The sequence below is a fragment of the Canis lupus genome, chromosome 28 (assembly GCF_048164855.1).
Source record: "Canis lupus baileyi chromosome 28, mCanLup2.hap1, whole genome shotgun sequence".
NCBI lineage: Eukaryota > Metazoa > Chordata > Mammalia > Carnivora > Canidae > Canis > Canis lupus.
In genome coordinates this window covers 40,098,238-40,122,979 of record NC_132865.1, presented here as the reverse complement: position 1 = coordinate 40,122,979, position 24,742 = coordinate 40,098,238, and the positions used below count along the sequence as shown (strand labels likewise).

Below are 24,742 nucleotides of genomic sequence, written 5' to 3'. Positions count from 1 at the left end.
TCTCTCTGTCTTTCTCTCTCTCTGTCTCCTAACTCAAATAAATGAATAAAATATTTTTAAAGCTTTATTTAAAAGGAAAGAATAAAAAGGGAAAAATTTTATTCTAAAATTACTCAGGCAAATTCTGAGAATAAAGTTAGAAAAATAAGGGAATTACCTACTGAATGGGAGAAGATATTTGCAATGACACATCCAATAAAGGGTTAATATCCAAAATATATAAAGAACTTATAAAACTCAGCACTCAAAAACCAAATGATCCATTTTAAAAATGGAAAGAAGACATGAACAGACATTTTTTTCAAAGAAGACATTCAGGTGACCAACAAGCACATGAAAAGATGCTCAGCGTCATTCAGCATCAGGGAAATCAAAAACACAATGAAATATCACCACACACCTGTCAGAATGGTTAAAGTAAAAAACGTAAGACAGAACAAATGTTGACAAGGGAGAAAAAAGGAACCGTCATGTACTGTTGGTAGTGCAGCAGTGTCAAAATGAGTGTCAATATGTGTCAAAATGCAAAAAAAAAAAAAAAAAAAAAAAAATGCAGCACACTGGTGCAGCCACTGTGGAAAACAGTATGGAGGTTCTTCAAAAAATTGAAAATAGAACTACTATATGATCCAGTAATCACACTACTGGATATTTACCCAAAGGATGTGAAAACACTAATTTGAAAGGATTGCACCCCTGTGTTTATTGCAGCATTATTTACCATAGCCCAAGTATGGAAGGAGCCTAAGTGTCCATCTACTGATGAATGGATAAAGAAGTGTTATATATGTATATTATATATTTATATATATCACTATATATATATTCTTTTATATATAAATATATAATACACATATATACCACTTCACATAATATAGTGATATATACCACTATATATAAATATATAATATGCATATATGTATATATTACACATATATAACACATATATTACACATATATGTATATATACACATATTATGTATATAGTGATGTACATAATATATATACACACATATATGTATATATAGTGATATATATTATAAATATATATAAACATATAATTCAGCCATAATAAAGAATGGAATCTTGTCATTTGCAATAACACAGATGGAACTAGAAAGTATAGTGCTAAGATTTTGAAATAAGTCACTCAGAAAAAGATAAATACCATTGATTTCATTCATATGTGGAATTTAAGAAACAAAACAAATGGACAAAGGAAAAATAAAGAAGCAAACCAAAAAAAGCAGACTCTTAACTATAGAGAACAAACATGGTTACCAGAGGGGAGGTGGGGGAGATGGGAGAAATAGGTGATGGGAATTAAGGAGTGCACTTATCCTGATGAACACTGAGTAATATATAGAATTGTTGAATCACTACACCTCAAGCTAATATAATGTTGTATGCTAATTATTTTGGAAGAAGAGGAGAGGAAGGGAAAGGGAGGAGAGGAGAAGGGAGGAGAAAGAAGGCAATCACCACCTGACCTTCAGGTGGATTATATACTTATGTGTCAATACCCACTTTGTTCCCAGCATTGTTTCTTAGGACACGTCCCTTCCAAAGGTTTGGGTAACAACACTGTACTCAGGGCCATTGTTTTTTAAGTGTCTGGGGGAAATTCCAGTGCCAAAATACAAACAGAAAACTGCGAACAAAATCAGTACATAGTAAAATGTCTTTATTATAATTCATTATATCATCTAGTCCCTGTGACAACTCCACTTATAACTACGAGCATATAAAGCATATCTGCATGTGGGATGCCATGGATTAAAAAAAGTTGATGCCATGGGACAAAGTTCCCAGGAGTAAGGGTCCAAATATCTACAGGGTTCCTGAGTCTGTCTCAGAGACCAATGTCCTCATGTCTGGTCCTGCTGCTTTCCTATAGGCACTTACAAGTGTAGCTCTTTGTAAATAAGAAGACAAAAGTGAGATGAAGAAGAGGAAGACGAAGACGAAGACGACGACGACGACGACGACGACGAAGAAGAAGAAGAAGAAGAAGAATTAGAGAAATCAATGCTTATTCTTATGTTATATAGGTGAAGTCAAAGCCCTTGTGCAACACAATGTTTCCAGATCCATCAGTGCTCCTGCCAACTATGCAAGATAACTTAAGATAATTGGACTTTTGCATTCTTTAACACTATTAACTCTTAAACTTTTAAAGAGTGCTTTGTGAGGATAGGCCCACATGTAAATTAGAAAGATAAGTTCATTTGCCTTATTTCCTGACTGAATGTCTGGATGAACGCCAAAGAAAGGAAACATTGAAGATGCGACCACGATTGTGCATGCATAGGTGAAAATGAACTAAGTAGGTGTTTGATGAATGTGGTGCTGATTGTCCAGCAGGACAAGCCATTTTGTTTATTTGATATTTTGTACAGAATGTATTTGCCTTTGAAATGTTTTTAATTTTTTGGCAGCTGGAGCCTCTGTCTCTTGCCTCTAATCCCAAGCATTTCAATATGATCATTTAAAGATGGGAGCCAAGATAAAACAGGCATCTTTGGGATAAAAATTAGCCAGCTGCCAGGAAATAGAGGGTTTTGCAATAAACAAATGAGAGTGCTGTCACTTGCACAGCCTGGAGACTGTTCAGTGAGTCGGTTAATCATTTTCCCTGCCTCTACTGACATTGTCCCCTCTATCCGGGGTGGCCATCTATGAATTCCCTGAGGAAAAGGGGAAAACCAACATTCCATACCACTGTCTAACATTGTTCGTTCTCTGTGCTGAAAATGTTAGAGCTTCTGTCAAATTATATTGATTAAAGGCATAGCACTTAATATCACAATTACATTTTGTTGGGAAACGAATCCTTTGATATAATCAAATGAATAAAGTGGCACTGAGTGCCAGTGAAATTATGTGATATCTGTGAAAATAACTCAAAAGCTATAAATTATTCTTTAATTTAAAAAAATATTGTACAAATAAAAGTATTTTTTCATATTAATAGGATCAAAAATCTATAAGTGGCACAGGCCTGGAATTATGACTTCAGTTTTGTTATTTTATATTGCATCCACATTGATAATAGATAATGGTTAACACCCTTTAAAGGCATAGATAAGAGAAACTATTACAATAGAAGCCATGATAATACGATATAAAAATAGTTCTGTGAGAAAGAGCAATAAGTATTCCTAAAATAAAAGCATTAAGACTTACTGGATATATCATTAAATTGCCTTCGAAATGACAATAACATTTCTTAATTTATTAACATACTTTCCAACATAAAAATATTTTATTATTCAACCCACAAATTTCACTCTGAGGTATTAACTCAAGAGATTTAAAACACACAGATATGGTGTGGATGCTTTCAGATCACAGGTGCACACACACACACACACACGCAGCTTGTAAATGAATACTTATAGAAGTGCTTTGCATTATAACTCAGAACTGGAAACAAGACAAATATTCACCAACAGGTGAACAAATGAAAAAATTGGTATAGTCATAAAATAGAATACTATTCAGTGATAAATAAGAATAAAACATAAACACACATACACATGGATGAATCTCTAAACATATTGTTAAAGAAGCCAGACACACACAAAAAAAAAAAAGAAAAAAAAAAAAAGAAGCCAGACACAAAAGACAACAAATGACTTCATTTATATGAATTCCTAAAATAGGCAAAAGTAGCCCACGGTGACAGAAAGAAGGTCAGTGCTTGGAGGCAAGGAGGAAGAGATTGACTTCTAAGAGGCACAAAGAAACATTTGGTGTAAGGTAAATGTTGTATATCTCAATTATGGTGATGCTCATTACTTGGGCACGTATTAGTATATTGGTGTGAACAACCCTAAGATTAAAGGTTCAGCAGTTAGGTTAATAGTAGTTTTGGTAAATTTCAAAAGCTCATTGGAAACTTGAGAAACTACATATAGCTAATTCGAATTATCTAATCTACAGAGCAATTTTGGCAGAGATTATCTCAAAACCATCCTGTGGCATGTCCCCAGAACGTCCCTTAGTCACCCAAATGTTCTCAGGAAATGCAGACCTCTGCTTTTTAAAACCTTAAAGGAATTATAGTGTGAACTTAAATGGGGGTCCTCATTTTATCCTGCCATACTATTGCAACTTAGACAAGACCCATCTTTGGCTAATAGGGGTGATTTGGATTCTCCTAGTGGCTTGCAGAAGTTTATCTTCATCATGAAGGATTGTTTTTTTCATATAATTGCTGGTGATGGATTTATTCCTACTCCATGTCATCCTGTCCAGTAGGAAAACTGCCTATCTCACCACATGCTGATGTGTATGCTAAAAAACACCTTGTTGTTTAAGCCACTTTTTAAAAAAGTCACACTCTCTTGTTAGAGCTATGCTGTCAAATACAGTAGACACCAGCCACATGTGGCTATTTAATTTAAACTAAAATTAAATAAAATTTTAAATTCCTTAGTTGTGCTAAACACACCCCAACCATTATGTGTCTAGTAACTGCCCAATAATGGTCAAAATATAAATAATTTCAACATCACAGAAAGTTCTACTGTAAAATGCTCCTCTAGCACATGGATGAAGACTCTTCAAAACTTCTTGCCTTTTAAAATTATCAACATTGAATTGTGGTGCCAAAGGTCAACTTTAGGATAATAATATTCTAGATTGCTAACTCTATCCTTTTCACAGATCGAGTATTCTAGGTATAATTTTAGCTATAATTTCATAGAAAGTAAATTTCTTACTCCAAACATTTTTATACCTTAATCTTTTATTATCTGAATTTAGTGTATCACCAGTTCTCTCTAATTGTACATTTATCAGTGCTAAGTCTGATGTGATCCTCAAGTCTGTGCAACAACAGGAATCTTACAGAGGGATAATTCCCTCTTTCTTCAATACCAGCTGGTGAATAAAGGCTGTTGTACAGCACTGAGTTCACCATAATTTCCCTCAAGTTTACAATAATACCACAGAGACTTTGCAATTTTTAGGAGCGAGGCAGAACATGTCAATTATATCAACCACAGTGGATGACATAGAGTAGAAAATAAATACTTTTTATTGAAAGAATGAATAAATTAATGAATGATCAATTCTTATTGTGTTATGACTGTCCAATACACATTATGAAGACTTCCAAATATGTTTTTAATGAAATCTTTGTTAAAATCTTGTAATTAAAGAATGGGATCTTTTCCACAATTATCAGCTTGTGGGTGTACGCACACACACACACACACACAGAGCTAACTTGTACAAGTTTGTATGCTTTCATATCTTCTGTTAGGAGGAAAATATTAAATTATCATTTGGATTTTCCCAGGAAAATTCCTATCCTTAATTTGAAACTGGCTCCCCAGCCAATATTTAAGAATTTATAGTGGTAAAAATTGAAATGAACGTGACTTCTCACTTTTACAATTGTATAACAATGATAAAATCCAATCTTTAGAAAAATACATTAATCTTTAGAAGCCATTTCAATTTTAATAAAGTGTTCCCACCATTATCATTCTTCTCACATGCAATATATTTGCCAACTGGTGGCTTTAATAGTTTGTCAGATAATGGAGTAATTTATATGTTTTATTAATATGTAAATTAATCCTGATGTGCTCCAATTAGGAAACTTGGTAATACAGAACTTCAAAGGAAAATCTGCCATTTTCAGGTTGAACTCATACTATTTCTAAAATGTTACTTAAAACTCAATTACTTCAGATCAAAGCAAAGACAACTCCACATATTTGAAATGTTTGCCATATCAGAAATTGCATATCTGGACTGATAAACCCACGGTTTTTATAATTTACTTTTTAAAATATTATAATTTTTAAAAATACAAATTAATTGAATTATTTTAATAAGTCCATATTTTTATCACTAAAGGTTTACAAGGTATAATTTGTACATTTAATAACTCAATCCAACAAGTTTTTAGTGAGTAACTATTTACTGCATAGTAATGTCCTAGGCCTTGAGGAAGGGGTCCAGTAAATGAAAGGCGAAAATCCTTTCCAGAGAGTCCTGTGTTCCAGTAGGCAGGAATTGGAGGTGGTTTGGGATCCAGATGGCAAAGGGTAGCTTATGATATATTTTTACCAACATATCATGTATTTCATAAATAAAATACATGTTCAGATTTTCCACTGAATAGCCAAAAAGAAAATCAAAGATATTGCTATTTTTTTTATTAAAAGAAGCAAATCTCTAAACAATTCTCTAGGAAATTCAAATCTTGTTAATAGTATTTGCTGAACTTAACTTTTAGATGACCCTAACCCTGTAGTGAAGAGATCAGAAAAAAGAATGCATCCATGCATCTCTTCCCTCACTGAAAGATGTCAAACATCATCAACTTTCATAATCTCAGAAACTGCCTCAGGTTTCTCTTCACTGACATGGGCTTGTCTTGCTTCCATGACCACATGAGGAGTTGGATGATATAAAATGTCATTCAACAAATATTGTGATTCTGAATATTTTAAGGGTAAGTTGTATGTGACCCGATAAAAACAAAACAGCCATAAAGAATTTCATTTTTATCTTAAGTATGGTCCAAACTTAATATTGAATCTATAATCACTGCTATTTCAGTAACCCAAGATTCTTACTACCTCTGGGCATGCAGTCCCTTCACATCTACATTATATTCTTCTGCTGATGGTTGATGAAATTGAACTGTGACCATAACACAGCATTTACTATTATCCAAAAGGGGATTTCAAGAAACTGGTTGACCTTTGGAAATATCACTGGCTTAGTACCTTTTAAAATAATTTGATCTTACAGGTTTGTTCACAATATATAGGGGCCACCTATAAACAGAAAACTGTCACCAGTCTGCCTCTGTAACCAACATACCCAGACTTGGGGTGTTTGAGCCAGTGCTTGCTAATGATATTGCCTGTCTAAATAACAAGATTTCAAAACGTATAATTGAGACTCTATTTATTAAAACCTATAAATGAGACGCAGCCTGCAGATAGGAACCTGGAAAAACTGACAGAAGCTGGCAAAAGGAAGAACTCTTTTGTTATTATTATTATTATTATTATTATTAATTATTATTATTATTTTAAGATTATGTTTATTTATTCACAAGAGACATGGGCAGAGGGTGGAGCAGGCTCCCTGTGGGGAGCCCAGTGTGGGACTCAATCCTAGGACCCCAGGGTCACGACCTGGGCGGAAGGCAGATGCTCAACCACTGAGCCACCCAGGGGCCCCCAACACTATGAATTCTTAACAGGACTAGTGCTCCCAGGAGTCTGTGGGGCCTCAGCAAGAGAGACAGTGTACCACATGGATTGCCTGCACCACAGCTGGACTGCCCCATGCCTCACCTTTCCCTGGCCTCTACCAGTCACTATAACGTTCAAATAATCCTGAAAACCTACAAATTTGGCCTGCGATTTAAAGAGCGAACAGCTAGAAGGCTACAGAAAGAAGGGTTTGCACTTCTAACAAGTACAACTTGTTTTAGCCACTCCGCACTGAGCAAAATGACTAGAAAGAAGAACTTACCACAAACGAAAGAATCAGAAACAGTCCTCTCTCCCACAGTTACAGAATTTGGATTACAATTCAATTTCAGAAACCATTCAGAAGCATAATTATAAAGCTACTGGTGGCTCTGGAAAAAATCATAAAGGATTCAAGAGACTTCATGGCTGCAGAATTTAGATCAAATCAGGACAAAATTAAAAATCAATTAGATGAGATGCAATCCAAACTGTAGGTCCTCTGATGAGGGTTAATGAGGTAGAAGAACAAGTGAGTGACATAGAAGAGAAGTGGATGACAAGGAAGGAAGCTAAGGAAAAAAGAGAAAAGCAATTAAAAGACCATGAGGAAATGTTAAGGGAAATAAATGACAGACTCAGAAGGAAAAATATCTACACTTAATCGGGGTTGAAAGGGCGCTGAAAGGGACAGAGGACCAGAAAATGTATTTGAACAAATCATAGCTGAGAACTTCCCTGACTTGGGAAGGACAAGGAATCCAGATGCAGGAGATAGAGAGATCCCCCTAAAATAAATAAAACCCATTCAACAACTCGACATTTAATAGTGAAACTTGCAAATTCCAGAGATAAAGAGAAGATCCTTAAAGCACCAAGAGACAAGAGATCAATAAACTTTATGGAGAGAAATGTTAGGTTAACAGCAGACCTTTCCACAGAGACCTGGGGGGCAGAAAGGGCTGGAAGGATATATTCAGGGTCCTAAATGAGAAGAACCTATAGTCAAGAATACTTTATCCAGCAAGGCTCTCATTCAGAATAGAAGGAGAGATAAAGAGCTTCCAAGATAGGCAAAACTGAAAGAATATATGACCACCAAACCAGCTTTGCAAGAAATATGAAGGGGGACTCTGTATAAGAAGGAGTAAGTCCAAGGAAACAATCCACAAAAACAGGGACTGAATACGTATTATGATGACACTAAATTCATATCTTTAATAGTAACTCTGAATGTGAATGGCTTAAAGATCCCATCAAAAGGCACAGGGATTCAGACTGGATAAAAAAAGCAAGCCCCTTCTATTTGCTGTCTACAAGAGACTCATTTTAGACCTAAGGACACCTACAGCATGAAAAAAGAAGGTTGGAAAAACATTTACCATTCAAATAATCCTCAAAAGAAAGCAGGGATAGCCACCCTCATATTAGATAAATTAAAGTTTATCCCAAAGACTGTAGTAAGAGATGAAGAGGGACACTACATCATACTTAAAGGGTCTATCCAACAAGAGGACCTAACAATCATGAATATTTATGCCCCGAATGTGGGAACTGCCAAGTATGTCAATCAATTAATAACCAAAGTGAAGAAATACTTAGAAAATAATACACTTATACTGGATGACTTCAACACAGTGCCTTCTGCAATTAATAGATCTTCTAAGCACAACATCTCCAAAGACACAGAGCTTTAAATTATACACTGGACCAGATGGATTTCACAAATATTTACAGAACTTTACATCCAAATGCAACTGAATACACATTCTTCACAAGTCACATGGAACTTTCTCCAGAATAGACCACATACTGGGTCACAAATCAGCTCTTAACTGATACCAAAATATTGGGATTGTTCCCTGCATATTTTCAGACCATAATGCTTTGAAACTTGAACTAAACCACAAGAAAAGTTTGGAAGGAATTCAAACGCGTGGAGGTTAAAGACCATCCTGCTGAAAGATGAAAGGGTCAACCAGGAAATTAGAGAAGAATTAAAAAGATTCATGGAAACTAATGAGAATGAATATACAACCGTTCAAAATCTCTGGGATACAGCAAAAGCAGTGCTGAGAGGGAAATACATTGCACTACAAGCATTCGTCAAAAAATTGGAAAAAACTCAAATAGAAAAGCTAACCTTGCATGTAAAGGAGCTGGAGAAAGAACAGCAAATAAAACCTGCACCCAGTAGAAGAAGACAGTTCATAAAGATTCGAGCAGAACTCAATGAAATAGAGACCAGAAGAACTGTAGAACAGATCAACAAAACCAGAAGTTGGTTCTTTGAAAGAATTAATAAGATAGATAAACCATTAGCCAACCTGATTAAAAACAAAAGGGAATGTACTCAAATTAATAAAATCACAAATGAAAAATGAGGGATCACCACCAATACCAAGGAAATACAAACGATTTTAAAAACATATTATGAGCAGTTATACACCAATAAATTAGGCAATCTGGAAGAAATGGACAGATTTCTGGAAAACCACAAACTACCAAAACCGGAACAGCAAGAAATGGAGAAACTGAGAAGTCTGATAACAAGGGAGGAAATTGAAGCAGTCATCAAAAACCTCCCAAGACACAAAAGTCCAGGGCAAGATGGCTTCCCTGGGGAATTCTATCAAAAGTTTAAAGAAGAAACCATACCTATTCTATTAAAGCTGTTCTAAAAGTCAGAAAGAAATGGAGTACTTCCAAACTCGTTCTATGAGGCCAGCATCACCCTAATTCCAAAACCGCACAAAGACCCCACCCAAAATGAGAATTATAGACCAATATCCCTGATGAACATGGATGCAAACATTCTCAACAAGATACTAGCCAGTAGGATCCAAGGGTACATTAAGAAGATTATTCACCATGACCAACTGGGATTTATCCTCAGGATGCAAAGCTGGTTCAAAACTTAAAAAGCAATCAAGGTGATAGATCATATCAACAAGAGAAAAACCAAGAACCATATGATCCTCTCAATAGATGCAGAGAAAGCATTTGACAAAATACAGCATCCATTCCTGATCAAAACCCTTCAGAGTATAGGAATAGAGGGAACATTCCTCAGCATCTTGAAAGCCATCTACAAAAAGCCCGCAGAAAATATCATTCTCAATGGGGAAACATTGGGAGCCTTTCCCTAAGAACAAGAACAAGACAGGGATGTCCAGTCTCACCACTGCTATTCAACATAGTACTGGAAGTTCTAGCCTCAGCAATCAGACATCAAAAAGACATTAAAGGCATTCAAACTGGCAAAGAAGAATTCAAACTCTCCCTCTTCCCAGATGACATGATCCTGTACATAGAAAACCCGAAAGACTCCACCCCAAGATCGCTAGAACTCATACAGCAATTTGGCAGTGTGGCAGGATACAAAATCAATGCCCAGAAATCAATGGCATTTCTATACACTAACAATGAGACTGAAGAAAGAGAAATTAAGGAGTCAATCCCATTTACAATTGCACCCAAAAGCATAAGATACCTAGGAATAAACCTCACCAAAGCGGTAAAGGATCTATACCCTAAAAACTATAGAACACTTCTGAAAGAAATTGAGGAAGACACAAAGAGATGGAAAAATATTCCATGCTCATGGATTGCAAGAATTAATATTGTGAAAATGTCAATGTTACCCCGGGCAATTTATGCATTTAATGCAATCCCTATCAAAATACCATGGACTTTCTTCAGAGACTTGGAACAAATCATCTTAAAATTTGTGTGGAATCAGAAAAGACCCCGAATACCCAGGGGAATATTAAAAAAGAAAACCAGAGCCGGGGGCATCATAATGCCAGATTTCAGGTTGTACTACAAAGCTGTGGTCATCAAGACAGTGTGGTACTGGCACAAAAACAGACACATAGATCAATGGAACAGAATAGAGAATCCATAAATGGGCCCTCAACTCTATGGTCAACCTCTATTTGATAAAGCAGGAAAGACTATCCCTGGAAAAATGGTGCTGGGGAAATTGGACAGCCATGTGCAGAAAAATGAAACTAGACCATTCTTTTACATCATACACAAAGATAAACTCAAAATGGATGAAAGATCTAACTCTGAAACAAGAATCCATCAAAATCCTACAGGAGAACACAGGCAACACCTTTTTTGAACTTGGCCACAGCAACTTCTTGCAAGATACATCTATGAAGGCAAGGGAAATAAAAGCAAAAATAAACTATTGGGACTTCATCAAGATAAAAAGCTTCTGCACAGCAAAAGAAACAGTCAACAAAACTAAAAGACAACCTACTGAATGGGAGAAGACATTTGGAAATGACATATCAGATAAATGGCTAGTATCCAAGATCTATAAAGAACTAAACTCAACAGCAAAGAAACAAACAATCCAATCATGAAATGGGCAAAAGACATGAAGAGAAATCTCACAGAGGAAGACACAGACATGGCCAACACGCACATGAGAAAATGCTCTGCATCACTTGCCATCAGGGAAATACAAATCAAAACCACAATGAGATCCCACCTCACACCAGTGAGAATGGGGAACATTAACAAGGCAGGAAACCATAAATGTTGGAGAGGATGCGGAGAAAAGGGAACCCTCTTGCACTGTTGTTGGGAATGTGAACTGGTGCAGCCACTTTGGAAAACTGTGTGGAGGTTCCTCAAAGAGTTAAAAATAGAGCTACCCTACGACCCAGCAATTGCACTACTCGGGATTTACCCCAAAGATACAGATGCAGTGTAATGCTGGGACACCTGCACCCCGATGTTTCTAGCAGCAATGTCCACAGTAGCCAAACTGTGGAAGGAGCCTCGGTGTCCATCGAAAGATGAATAGATAAAGAAGATGTGGTTTATGTATACAATGGGATATTACTCAGCCATTAGAAATGACAAATACCCACCATTTGCTTCAACGTGGATGGAACTGGAGAGTATTATGCTGAGTGAAATAAGTCAATAGGAGAAGGACAAACATTATATGGTCTCATTCATTTGGGGAATATAAAAAATAGTGAAAGGGAATAAAGGGAAAGGAGAGAAAATGAGTGGGAAATATAAGTGACAGTGACAGAACATGAGAGACCCCTAACTCTGGGAAATGAACAAGGGGTGATGGAAGGGTGGAGGGCGGGGGGTTGGAGTGAGTGGGTTATGGGCACTGAGGGGGGCACTTGACGGGATGAGCACTGGGTGATATACTATATGTTGAAAATTGAACTCCAATAAAAATAATAATAAATTTAAAAAATAAAGGGATTTTCTAAAAAGTTAAAGAAAAAAAAACCTATAAATGAACTCTGAAACTGAGTGTTATGTGGTAAAGTAGAATTTCTTGAAGTCTCTTATCTAAGAACATCAGCATCACCCAGGACTCAGGCAAGGCACATCCTCACATTCCACTATGGACCTACTGCATCAAAACTTGGTTGGTACAGGTCTACCAAGAGTGTAGGTGATTCTGATACACACTCAAGTTTGAGAATCACTGGACATCATAAGTGTCTCAAATTTTGACACCCATCCAATGCTGGAGTGTGTTCAGGACAATTCCTCTTTCTTTGCTATTGCTAGACATCTCCAGGGATGTGGAAGTCACTGTGTCCAAAATAACTCATTGAATCATGCGAGTACTATTAAAAACATAGAAAAGCTTATTCCCATGAGCCAAAAATCTTTATAACCCAAGTGAGGATCTAGTCATTACAGTTCCATTCTTAGGTGCTTAATTTTAAACAATGTATTCTTAATTGTAGTTGAAAATGATTGCCAAACCCACCATTTTATTTTAATTACCTCTCTCGGGCAGTCCCGGTGGCTCAGCGGTTTAGCGGGCCTGATCCTGGAGACCCTGGATGGAGTCCCACGTCGGGCTCCCGGTGCATGGAGCCTGCTTCTCCCTCTGCCTGTGTCTCTGCCTCTCACTCTCTCTTTCTCTCTGTGTGTGTTTCTATGAATAAATAAATAAAGAATATTTTTTAAAAATTAATTACCTCTCTCCTTTTAGAAAATATTTCTCACGTTACCTTTTTAGAAATATGTCAGAAATTCACTCCATTTGCAAATAATTCTTGGTCCTCACTTGACCCGTGGGTGGCCTTAGGTAATAACAACTTTAGCGCTACCTGGGACAAGACTGAAGAAGCACAACTTTCAAGGTCATTGGGAGGACTAAATGAGGTGCCACAACAGGGAAGTTGTTTAGTTCTTGACAATAACAGGGTGCTATTTCCCAGTGTGTTTACCTTCCCTGGCTTCCCTCAATTACTTTTCTTTTTAATATTCCCACCAACATCAAGAAAAGAAAAAAAAAAAAACTTCTATTGTTTTCACCTTCTTGATACTAATCTAAGTTTCAAAATCTCTCTGGCATTTTTGGGAAGTATAAATTCATTTTTTTAGATTTCATTATCTGATAAACACTACAATGTAGATGAAACTTGAAGACATTATGCTAAGTGAAAAAAGGCAGTCACAAAAAAGACAAATGTATGCCTTCACATATATGAGGTACCTACAGTATCAAATTTATAGAGACAGAAAGTAGAATGGTAGTTACTGGAGGCTGAGGGAAATGGGGAATTACTGTTTAATGGGCACAGAGCTTCAGTGTGCAAAGATAGAAAAAATTCTGAAGGTGGTGATAGTTACTCAAAAATGTGAATATACTTAACACCAAAAGCTGAGCACTTAAAAATGGTGGAGTTTTTGTTATGCATATTTTACCACAATAAAAAATTTAAAAATTAAATAAAATATAATTCATGTATTTCATATAAATATCTGTGAATTATGTTCCCCTGAAGCAAATACCACTTAAAGGAAAATCTTATTTTTAAGGAGAAAATAGTATTGAATATTTTATAAATCACTCAAAGGCAACTGAGGTGAATAAAAAACAGATAATCATAGCTTTTTCCAACTGTTTGTTCATAAGGATTTTTAATATGCCTGTACATCACACAATTTAACTTTGAAAGGATACAATATTTGCAAATATTTATTCTAGTTCATACTTTCCTTTACAGGTTTAAATATGGGGCTTAAAAGAAATATTAAATTTATACCAAAGGGACCTACATGCTCAATTAATTGGCACACCTTTTGTCAGGGGGGGAGAAGCTGTCTCACAAACAAGCCAGCTCGAATTGGCTCTGCAAACTAACCAAACCAACCAAGCTCCTGCCAAATGCTCACCCTCTGTCACTAGCATTAGCCATTGTTTCGATGCATTTCAATCGGCTTTACTTTGCCATTATAAAAATATTTTTAAAGCGAAATAACAAATTTTAAAGCATTTACTTGGCAACTCTACTCAGAGACCCATACTTGGGCTATGGTCACTCCTGTATGGGTTTGCTTCCTTCACCAAGAATTTATTCTCCATTTTATTTAAATTTGATATACAAGCATAGAAAGGACTACAAATATAAATATATTTCTGTAAGCACAATACATAGAAGTAATTAAAATGTTTAACTTTCAGATAAAATATTACACTAGTATTAAAAGGAAACTAAGAATGCATTGTTGTATTTACATATATGTGTCACATTAGTATAACAATTCATTGAAAAAAAATAGAGCAATAGTCTACTTTTATAAATTAGCTCCGGTTACAACACTTTATGTAAGTGGAACTTTTGTATAAATAAAGATTTTAAAATATCAAGAATTAATTAAAAATTATTTATTAGGGTAACAAAACTGAAATTAAACTTTTTTTTGAAAACCAATGAGAAAGCACCCTCCCTGAATCAGTGCTATTTTCTTAGAACTGTAGATACCCATGCATTCAATTTTCCAGGACTCTGTGGGCTGTTTCACATCATTGGTAGGAGCTCTCATGTGGTCCTGGATCCCCTGTGCTCTGTGTTTCTATCACAGTTCCACAGCCAGAAACCTCCTAGTGGGGATGATGCTGCCTGCTCAGAAAAGATGTGAATGTCACCAGTGTGCAGAGGCTGATAGACTGCACTTGCTGTGCTGAGGATCATAAGATGGCCCGCCACAACCTCACAGAAGCCATGAGAGCAGTTGTGCTCTGTGGAAAGGAGATCCACTTTGCGGTATCACGTCACATTTTCCATTCACACTATAGGCTTCTGTCTATTTCTGTGTTACTAGACTTTACCCGTTTTCCAAATCTAATTAAATCTTGTTAAATGTCTCTGTTTTGAAAGCAATGTATATGAAGTAGGATTTGTGTGAGTGCAATATTGAATAACTTCATAAAGTTCTCTATTTACTATTACTAATTAGTACTATTTTATTCTGTTCCTCCTGTACTGGTCTTGAATAACTAAGTTATTGGTAAGTTTATTGGGTGTGATAGACATCTCTTCCTAGAACGATGCTCTCTTTCCAATTCTGTGACTTTAGTTTCTATTTTGGGTGACTCTCACCTGCACTGTGAAACTTGCCATCCAGACATGTGTTCACAGCCACAGCTTCAAATCTTCATGAGTGAGCCTTGATTCAGAGAAGTGATCTACATTGTCTATGGCTATTAGACCCTAGCACCTCCATCCCATAACTACCCAATGCACAAATTAGTTCATTTGAGGAGTGATAATGATGTGCATTACATCTAAGGCTCTTTTAAATCTTCAAAGCATTTCACAAGTACTAATTAATTTTCCTAGAATCCCTACCAGGTAGGTGTTAGCATTGAGTGTCACTTCATGGAGTGAACTATGATGAGTCCATAATTAACCTCAGTTTGCAAAGCAAACATACACGAAAATTGCAGTGGGTGACTTGCACTGAGGATACTGGTAGCAAATAGAGAAAGAATGACTTGTTTTTTAAAGATATTTTTAGCTAATGGTTCTGCAATTTTTATTATGAACTTAGAAATCACTTCAATAAGTGTCAGCAATAGCAATTATGGTAAGAGAAGGAGATTTTCTATTAAACTGAATTACTAATAAGGATGTTTTACACACTATTTATATTTCTTATTTTATCTTATCTTTTTCCTTTGGTCCTTTCCAATAATGTGAATTCAAACTGTTATTTACCATAAGAGTATAGAAGTTTAAATGAGACTAACTCAAATGTTGGTAGAATCTAGACAGTCTTTATGTAGATCAGACCCAATCATTTTCTGGGCACCTGGGTGTCTCGGTCAGTTGAGCATCCAACTCTTGATCTCAGCTCAGTCTTGATCTCAGGGTTGTGAGTTAAGGCCCCACATTAGGCTCCATGCTGGACATGGAGCCTACATTAAAAATACATACATACATACATAAACAAACTGACTATCATTTTCATTTTTCACCTAAAATATATTGCTACTAGTAGGATGCTTGATGGGCTTTTAAAAAATAGTTTTCCAGGGGAACTTCTGAAATTAGTATCATCTCATCTGTAGAACACAATTAAGTAACTATCAAGTAATTCTAAATACCCATAAAATCTATCTGAGGACTGACAGAACAAACTGCACACCTAGAGGGAGAGAAGGAGCCATATCAAGGAAGGTAGGAAGTGTGGAAGGTGGTTTAGAGGAGAAACAGATCACGGGTACTGTGAAGAGGAGAGAGCCCTGGTCAAGAAGAAAGCCGAGAGTAGAGCACACAGATATTATACACACAAGGACACACAAAGAGAACATTTCCCAAAGTCATTGGAGAATTAGAAGGAAATTCTGGAAAATTAGAGGGGTTGATTTTTGTGAGTTTTTGCAACCAGTGGGTCTTGAAGACTGGAGTTTTAAAGGTCAGTGCCTTGGCTGGGATAGAGCCTTGAGGGTGTTGCCCTACTCCTGCAGAGAAGGCAGGCAGGTAACCTGAGGACAGATGGTGCCATCTCAGGAATACTTAAGGAGCATAGCCTGGAGACTGTTCGCTCTTCTTGGAGGGGGCATTCACAAAGGTGCATCTCAAGGGACAAAAGAGCCAGCAGGCACCATTTCCCTCCCCTCCCCCTCAGCATAGACTTGAAGACAGCATAGACTTGAAGCCACACCTTCTGAGGGTGGCTTTCCCTGACAATGCTTGCCTAGCCTGCTTGCTCCAAGTCCCACACCCTTGTGCTCTGGCCCAACTGCCCTTTTCAGTCAAACCTGATGCATCCGAGCACTGCTAGACCCTCCCCCAGAAGACCAGTAAAGGCCCCACTGCGGCACATCCCTAAAGTTTGGAGTTTTTTTTTTTTTTTTTAATTTTTTTTTTTTATTATTTATTTATGATAGTCATACAGAGAGAGAGAGAGAGAGAGGCAGAGACACAGGCAGAGGGAGAAGCAGGCTCCATGCACCGGGAGCCTGACGTGGGACTGGATCCCGGGTCTCCAGGATCCCGCCCTGGGCCAAAGGCAGGCGCCAAACCGCTGCGCCACCCAGGGATCCCAAAGTTTGGAGTTTTAAAAGTCAACAGGCTTGACTATGATAGAGCCCAAAGTGCATTGCACTGCTTCAGGCAAGCAAAGCAACCCCGAGATTGACAGCATGAAAACGGTGATCTAAGAAATGCCTGGGATGCAAAAGAGGTAATTATTTGCTCCTCTGGGTGTGCTTCCCTGAGAGCAACAAGCATGGAAACGCCTCTCTGGGGACAAAGGAACTTGTTAGTGCCATTTCCCTCCCCTCTGCCCCTCAGCATAAACACAGAGCCACCTGTGGAGTGCAGCTGAGCCCTGCCTAACCTGCTTACACAAAGTACTACCCTCCCACACTCTGCTGGTACTGTCCTTCTTGGTCAAATAAGCCTAAATCCCAGTGGAACAGTCTCCTTCCCCAGGAGACAGGCAGAAACCCCTGCATGCACCACATCTCCTGAAGAGAGTTCTTCAGGGCCTCAGTTCTGGTAGAAGTAGCATCAGATCTCATTTAACAAGCCCACCAGAGCATACTTAGATAAAACTCACCACAAACTGACCAAGGTCTAAACACTGATGAGACAAGGAGGGCCTGATGACTGGTCCAAAGGATAGAGCAGCCAAAACACAGTGGCAGAGTGCACAGGCATATACCAGAAACACTCCCTAAAGTGCCATTTCCTGGAAATGACACGACCCCTTCATATAGCCATTACTCTCAGGAGCAGGAAACATAATAGGCTTTTCTAACACAGAGAAGAAGAGAAAGACAAAATGCAAAGATGAAGGAATGAATTCCCCCCCAAAAAGAACAAGATAAGGTTTGGGCCAGCAAACTAAATAAAACAAAAGTAAGTAATATGCGTGATGGAGAATTTAAAGCAACAATCACAAGGATACTCACTGGGTTTGAGAAAAGAATGGAAAATTTCAGAAGATCCTTACAACAGAGATAAAAGAGGTAAAAAAAAATCATTCAGAAATAAAATCAGTCACAGCATAAAACACTCAAATTTGTTTCTAACTGAAATAAAATAGTAAGGACTACATCACTTGCCTTCATTGGTATCACCTGTCCCTTGAGCTAAGGGTCACTGTGGCCTTTTGGCCTAGTAAGTGTCCTGTGCTCCACCTTGTTTAAGCAACAGGAAGGGCCTGCTCAAGGATGTCCTCATTCTCCCACCACCTATTTATTTGTACACCCACTCATGGCCCCTAGTCTTATATTGGACTCAGACACTGTCAGTTGGTAAATCAGGTCAAATTATTGATTTCATTCATCTTTTTTTGTTTAAAGCTACAGAAAACACAGTTAAATAGTGTGCTGTGGCCAAGAGAGGTTTCTTATGGAACAATTGGCTCAAGTTCAAGCCTCAGTTCCAAAGAGCATTGATCAACTGACTAACACAATTTAGGAAGAATTCTCTAGATGTGAAGAATGTAGTGAGATTGCTTTATATTTTTGAAAAAGGGGTGTGATAACCAGGAACCACATCAGTCTATCAAATAAACTGTCATTGTAACGCAGGAAAAGTCATTATTTATTCTACGTGTGGCTTTATGTTTCTAACAGGAAACAGATTGTAAGATGAAACACTTTCAAATATAATTTTACACTGTCCCTGATTATTAAAGGCCCTGTAGGAGTGTGGCAAACTTCTCAAATTTAGTTTAATCCATCAAAACTAATGATTTAAGTAGGAAGCCTGTGACAGCTATTTACTCTCTAACACCATACCCACTTTTCTGAGGTTTCTGCTTCTGATCTTATTTGTATCTAAATAGACTTTGTGAGTTGATTAAAGTTCTAGAGATCTGAAAATGTCAATTTGGAAATATTTCTTGGCACACAACTTTATGCTGACTCCTAAAATGAGCATACACATTTAAGAATCACACAAAGAGATGGCAGGTCGTGATGTAGAAGAAGAGAATAAAATTTATTAGTGAATAATTACAAACAGATTTACATATAAGGTAGAAAGAAAGTGCAAATTTAGAACAAAACCTCATATGTTTGTTTTTTTAAAGATTTTTTTTATTTATTCATGAGAGATACAGAAAGAGAGGCAGAGACACAGGCAAAGGGAGAAGCAGGCTCCATGCAGGGAGCCTGACGTGGGACTTAATCCTGGGTCTCCAGGATCAGGCCCTGGGCTAAAGGCGGTGCTAAACCGCTGAGCCACCCGGGCTGCCCAAACCTCACATGTTTGATACAGGAAAGCAAAACAAAGAATGACTTTGTTGTCTCCTCTGTTATGTCTCTTGTACATCTCCTGAGACACCCTAGGCTAATTCCTGAATTGCATTTTTTACTTATTTGGTCTGTGTCCTTGGAGATAACTCTAAATTATAAAAACTGGAGACTAGGCTTAATCCGGAAGATTTATCTCTATTCCAAAGGTAAGTGTAAGGACTCCAATTCTCTGTTTCTCTAAGGAATCATTTGAATAAAGAGGAGAAGAAATCATTTCTTTGCCCTTTGAAAGGGGAAAAATAATTTTCATTTATCATTAATCTTCCTTGTAGTTCATTTTCTCTAAAATGTTGCAGTATTACTGTCCTATTATATACCAATATTCTACTTCTATAATTTATTTTGCAAATAGAACTTAAGTTATATACAACTCAGCCCAGTTGTATTTGGAAGATAACTAATATGAAGAGCTTTGTTTTCAAACATATAAAAGAGAGTTTATTTCTCAATTAAGAAAAAGTCAATATTCTATTGTAACTGATGATTAGCTCAGAAAAGAGTATAGATTTTTTTCCACATTATTTTTCTGCAAATGGATATTCAGTTTCAAGGAAATCACAATATTGAGTCCCTCATTTGCTCTCAGTCACAGTGCTTTAGATTTGGGGACAAATTCTGGTGATCAGCAAAAATGGTTCAATTCTAGGCCAAAATTAATCTTATAAACCTTAGAGAAAAGATTTATTTCTAAGTTAGCTGAAAAAAATAATTTACTCTTTTAATCAAGCCTCTAGTTTGAAGCATATTTTAGAACCAGTCTTATTTCTCTTGTCCTTTAATACTGAAAGACAGAACAGTGAAACCAAGAGATGAAATTTTCTCCCATTTCTTTTACTCTCTCATACAACTCACAAACATCAAGGTAATAATTTAATAAATTATTGATCTTGAGGTAGAAGTATGAGATATATAACCTAACTTCTTCCTGCTATCTTCCTCTTTATTCATATATTCATCACAATGCAGTTTTAAGAAGAAAAAATAGTCTCTCTCTCATTCTCTGTCTCTTGGTCTCTGTCTCTGTCTCTCTGTCTCTCTGTCTCTGTCTCTCTCTCTCACACACACACACACACAACCTTAATTCTATCTGCAACAATAACCAGGATGCATCTGTTATCAGAATATTCTTATTAAGCTGATGTCAGGGAGATCTCAAGAACTAGAAAGTAAGGTAATTTCTAGAATCTGCCTGGCTGGGTAAATTTCGATGGAAAAGTATTAAATGTGAACAAATATTAAAATATTGTATGTGGACCACATGCTCCCAGTGGAAAGTTTTATCCAATTGTAGGACTGAAGTACTGGGTTTGTGTGTGTATATAGTTGGTTTATGCGGATGTTTTAAAGCAGTGCTTTTATGTGCGGATATTCATCTGTGTTTTAATTAAGAACATCACATGAATCTTTAAAATAATTGTCAGAGAGGAAGTCTTACTTATGTCAATTCTATCTAGATTTCAAATTAAATTCCTTTACTTTAACTAATGATCATTATTTAATGTAATCTACCTGATAAGTTATTAGCTATGGTGACTATATTACCTTCTTTATTTTTTATTATGTACATAATATTCTCAAACTTAATCTGCAAAACAATTTCCGTTGGTTGATTATAAAATTTTATCTGCATTAAAAATGAAAGCCAAAGAGATTTCCAATTTTCCTCTACTAGGTAGAAAAATTAATAACTTTTATTTCCTAACTGAAATATCAGACATTCATAATTAACCAAATTAAGTTTGATTCATATCATATTTTATACAGCAAAATAACCATAGCTATTTTATAGCCACAATACAAAAGAGTTAAAAAGAAAAGGACACTGTCAAAGAGTAAAGAAAGATGACTAGTATTTTATTGTTTTTAACTCATGCAAAAAATATAGGCTGGATTCAAAACAGAGACAACCATATGAAGAAATAAAAAAGACTATCTAGCAATGTCTAATAATACCCTATGAAATACAATGGTGGAATCAGCTGTTAAGTGCAAGGATCCGTTTTTTTTTTTTTTCAGGAAAATGTTCATAAACATAAAGATTAGATATATAGATATAGATAGATGATAGATGGTATAGATATAGATGTAGATGCCTACACTCTAGAAAAGACAGACTTTATTTAATTGCTATAGCTCTAAGGAGAAACCTTAGGTCTATATGAATTCTAAAAGGAGGAGATGGGCAATTCTGTAAAGCATTGTAAAGCATTTACCATGAGCTTATCATTTACTCTGGTTACATTTCTAAGGTAATTGATCTGTGCAATATGAATGTGGCAAATTGAAATCACTTGACTCAGCATTGTTTCACTAAAAGTATGTTAATAATTTTCTCAACAGGAAGAATTTTGATGACCTGAATATCAAAATGATTGGATTGGCTCATAGTTAAAGTAGGCTTGCTGACCATAGTTCTACAGCAATGAGAGGTTTCTTTCTAGTAATGGAACATGAGTGCCATTCCTGGCCATATCCCAGTCAATATTTCTATAAGTGAACTAAATGAAGATATTCATCAAATTTATGGAAATAAAATAATAAATTGTATAGCAATATCAGAATTCAGACATTTTAAGCCTAGAAATGTAGACAGAAAGATAGTATTTAATCAATATTCTATATTTACTAAGCCTCAAAAACTTTGTAAATCTAAATCTAAGTGGTAGGGGCATATCATTGGTGAAAACACTTTAAGAGTTTAGTATAAGCAAGCTCAAGATAAAATAGCAATGGATTTTAGCTGCCAAAAACTAACATGACTATAAGTTACATTAGTAGATGTATAGTCAGTTCCTATTATTCACAGTAGTTAAATCCTATAAAGTCACCACGAACACTGAAATAGTGAACCCTGAGCACTGTTCTCAGGAGAAATACGGGATTAAATTCCTGTGAGTAGAATCTAGTCACAATATTTTCATCAACCAATAAATATATAACTTTGCTTTATGCGTTTGTTTCTTTAAAGACAGCTTATTTAATTTTCATTGTTGAATCATTAACATTGAACGCAGGGACAACAGGACTGTAACTCATTCCTGAACAAAGCTTATTTAATCCATGTTTTTTCTCTGTAAACTACATCAAAGCCTTCTTGTGCTTACAAACACTAGACAGTACTTCAGCACTGTGCTTCCAGGCCATTTTAAATGAGAAATTGACAACAAAAAGTACAGAATCATGGCATTAAAAAGGATACTTATTTTAGATAGGATAAGAAGGCAGAGCATTGCCTTGTTCTCTACCAGAAGAGGGAACATGCATACCAGGTAACTCAACTTTTTTTTTTTTTTCCACTCTACACACTTCCCCAAAAAGCATGAAAGTGCTATGAGTATAGATTTGAGGATTACAATAAATTTTGGCTACAGGAGAATTCATAAATACAGAATCTGTGAATAATGAATGACTATATGCAAACACACCTACTTTTACTTTCTCTTTGTTTCACCTTAGAAAAGATGTAAAGTGCAATCAGAAGAAAATGGTGAAGATGATAAAGTTCTGCAAAACATGCTTAATGTACAACACCTAAAGGAAATAAGAATGTTTAATCTAGAGAAAAGATCTGATAGGAGAGAAAAAGGAAGGAAAAATAGATCTGTTTCCACATGTTAAAATTGTGCTGAATGCTTTCTTACTGTTCTCTGTACCTGAACTCAGGCATGGTCTCCTGCCAACTGTTCCACCCCACCTTCATCTACTAAAAAGGATCTTCACATCAGGCTGACAATCTTTCCAGCTGGCCTTTCCACTGTGTCCCCAGGGATGAGCAGGACCTATGACCCAGCAGGTGGCTAGGACACATCCCTTCCTCTCTAACAATTCATTACAAAGTTTATGGGGCTAATCCTAAATGAAAATCTGCTTCTTGATATTTTATTGCAGTAATCACTTACATTCCATTGAATAAATTCATTCTGAATATATTAAAAAGCATATATTACAAATTATAGTAATAGAATTATCTAATTTTTATTTTTTATTTTTCTAATCATAAAAACAAATATATTCATTATACAAAAGCTGGGAAAGAGGGGACGTGGGGCAAGATGGTGGAAGAGTAGGATCCCCAAGTCATCTGCCCCCACCAACTTACCTAGATAACTTTCAAATCATCCTGAAAACCTATGAATTCAGCCTGAGATTTAAGGAGAGAACAGCTGGAATGCTACAGTGAGAAGAGTTTGCACTTCTATCAAGGTAGGAAGATGGAAATAAATAAATAAATAAATAAATAAATAAATAAATAAATAAGCATCCAAGGGGGAGGGAACCCTCCAGGAGCCCAGCTAAAGCCAGGCAGTGAGTGCCTCCAGGGGTTCCTGGGGTCACTAACAGAGGAGGTGAGTCTGGGGGAGAGCTCGCCACACACCACGGGCGGAGCTCTCTAAAGCGCTGGAGCGCACCTGGCGGGGCCTCGGGAGCAGCTCAGGCTGCGGCTCCACATGGAGGGGACTCCCCGGCCTGGGAGCACAATTCCAGCAGCGAGGACGTCAGAGCCCAAGGAACCAGGGGACACAGTGCAGGATCCGGCGTTCCCCTAGGGACAGGCAGAGGCTGGGAGGACACAGGCAGCGAGGACGCTCCTGCAGCTGAGCGGCCCCAAGCTGTGCAAATCAAACCCCCCGCCCCCGGAGCATCAGGCCCCTGTGGACTGGGAGCTGACTCCAGAGCTGGAGAGAGCTGGTTGTCACCACTTTTGTTGTTCCAATTGGTGTCACCTTGTACCTGGGACTGAGCAGGGGCCTCACAGGATAAACAGCTCCCAGTGAGTCAGTGCACCTGGCAGGGGGAGGGGCAGCTCCTCTAGGTGCACACTCCTGAGAATCAGTACACCAGGCCCCTCCCCCAGAAGACCAGCTGGAAGGACAGGGGAAGAGCAAGTTCTTGAGCAAGCAGCGCTGGAAAGTTCCAAGGGAAATCGAGGGATATACGTATACAGAAT

At 37.0% G+C, this 24,742-nt stretch overlaps 1 long non-coding RNA gene across 1 annotated transcript in view; it reads left to right on the top strand.

The window, feature by feature from the left end:
* LOC140620025 (uncharacterized) overlaps positions 1 to 23,631 on the top strand; it is a 70,183-nt gene extending 46,552 nt beyond the window's left edge. The window contains exon 3 of the long non-coding RNA XR_012019772.1: positions 23,251 to 23,631. This is a non-coding gene — a long non-coding RNA (uncharacterized lncRNA). The remainder of the gene's footprint in view (positions 1 to 23,250) is intronic.
* Positions 23,632 to 24,742: the final 1,111 nt, after the last annotated feature.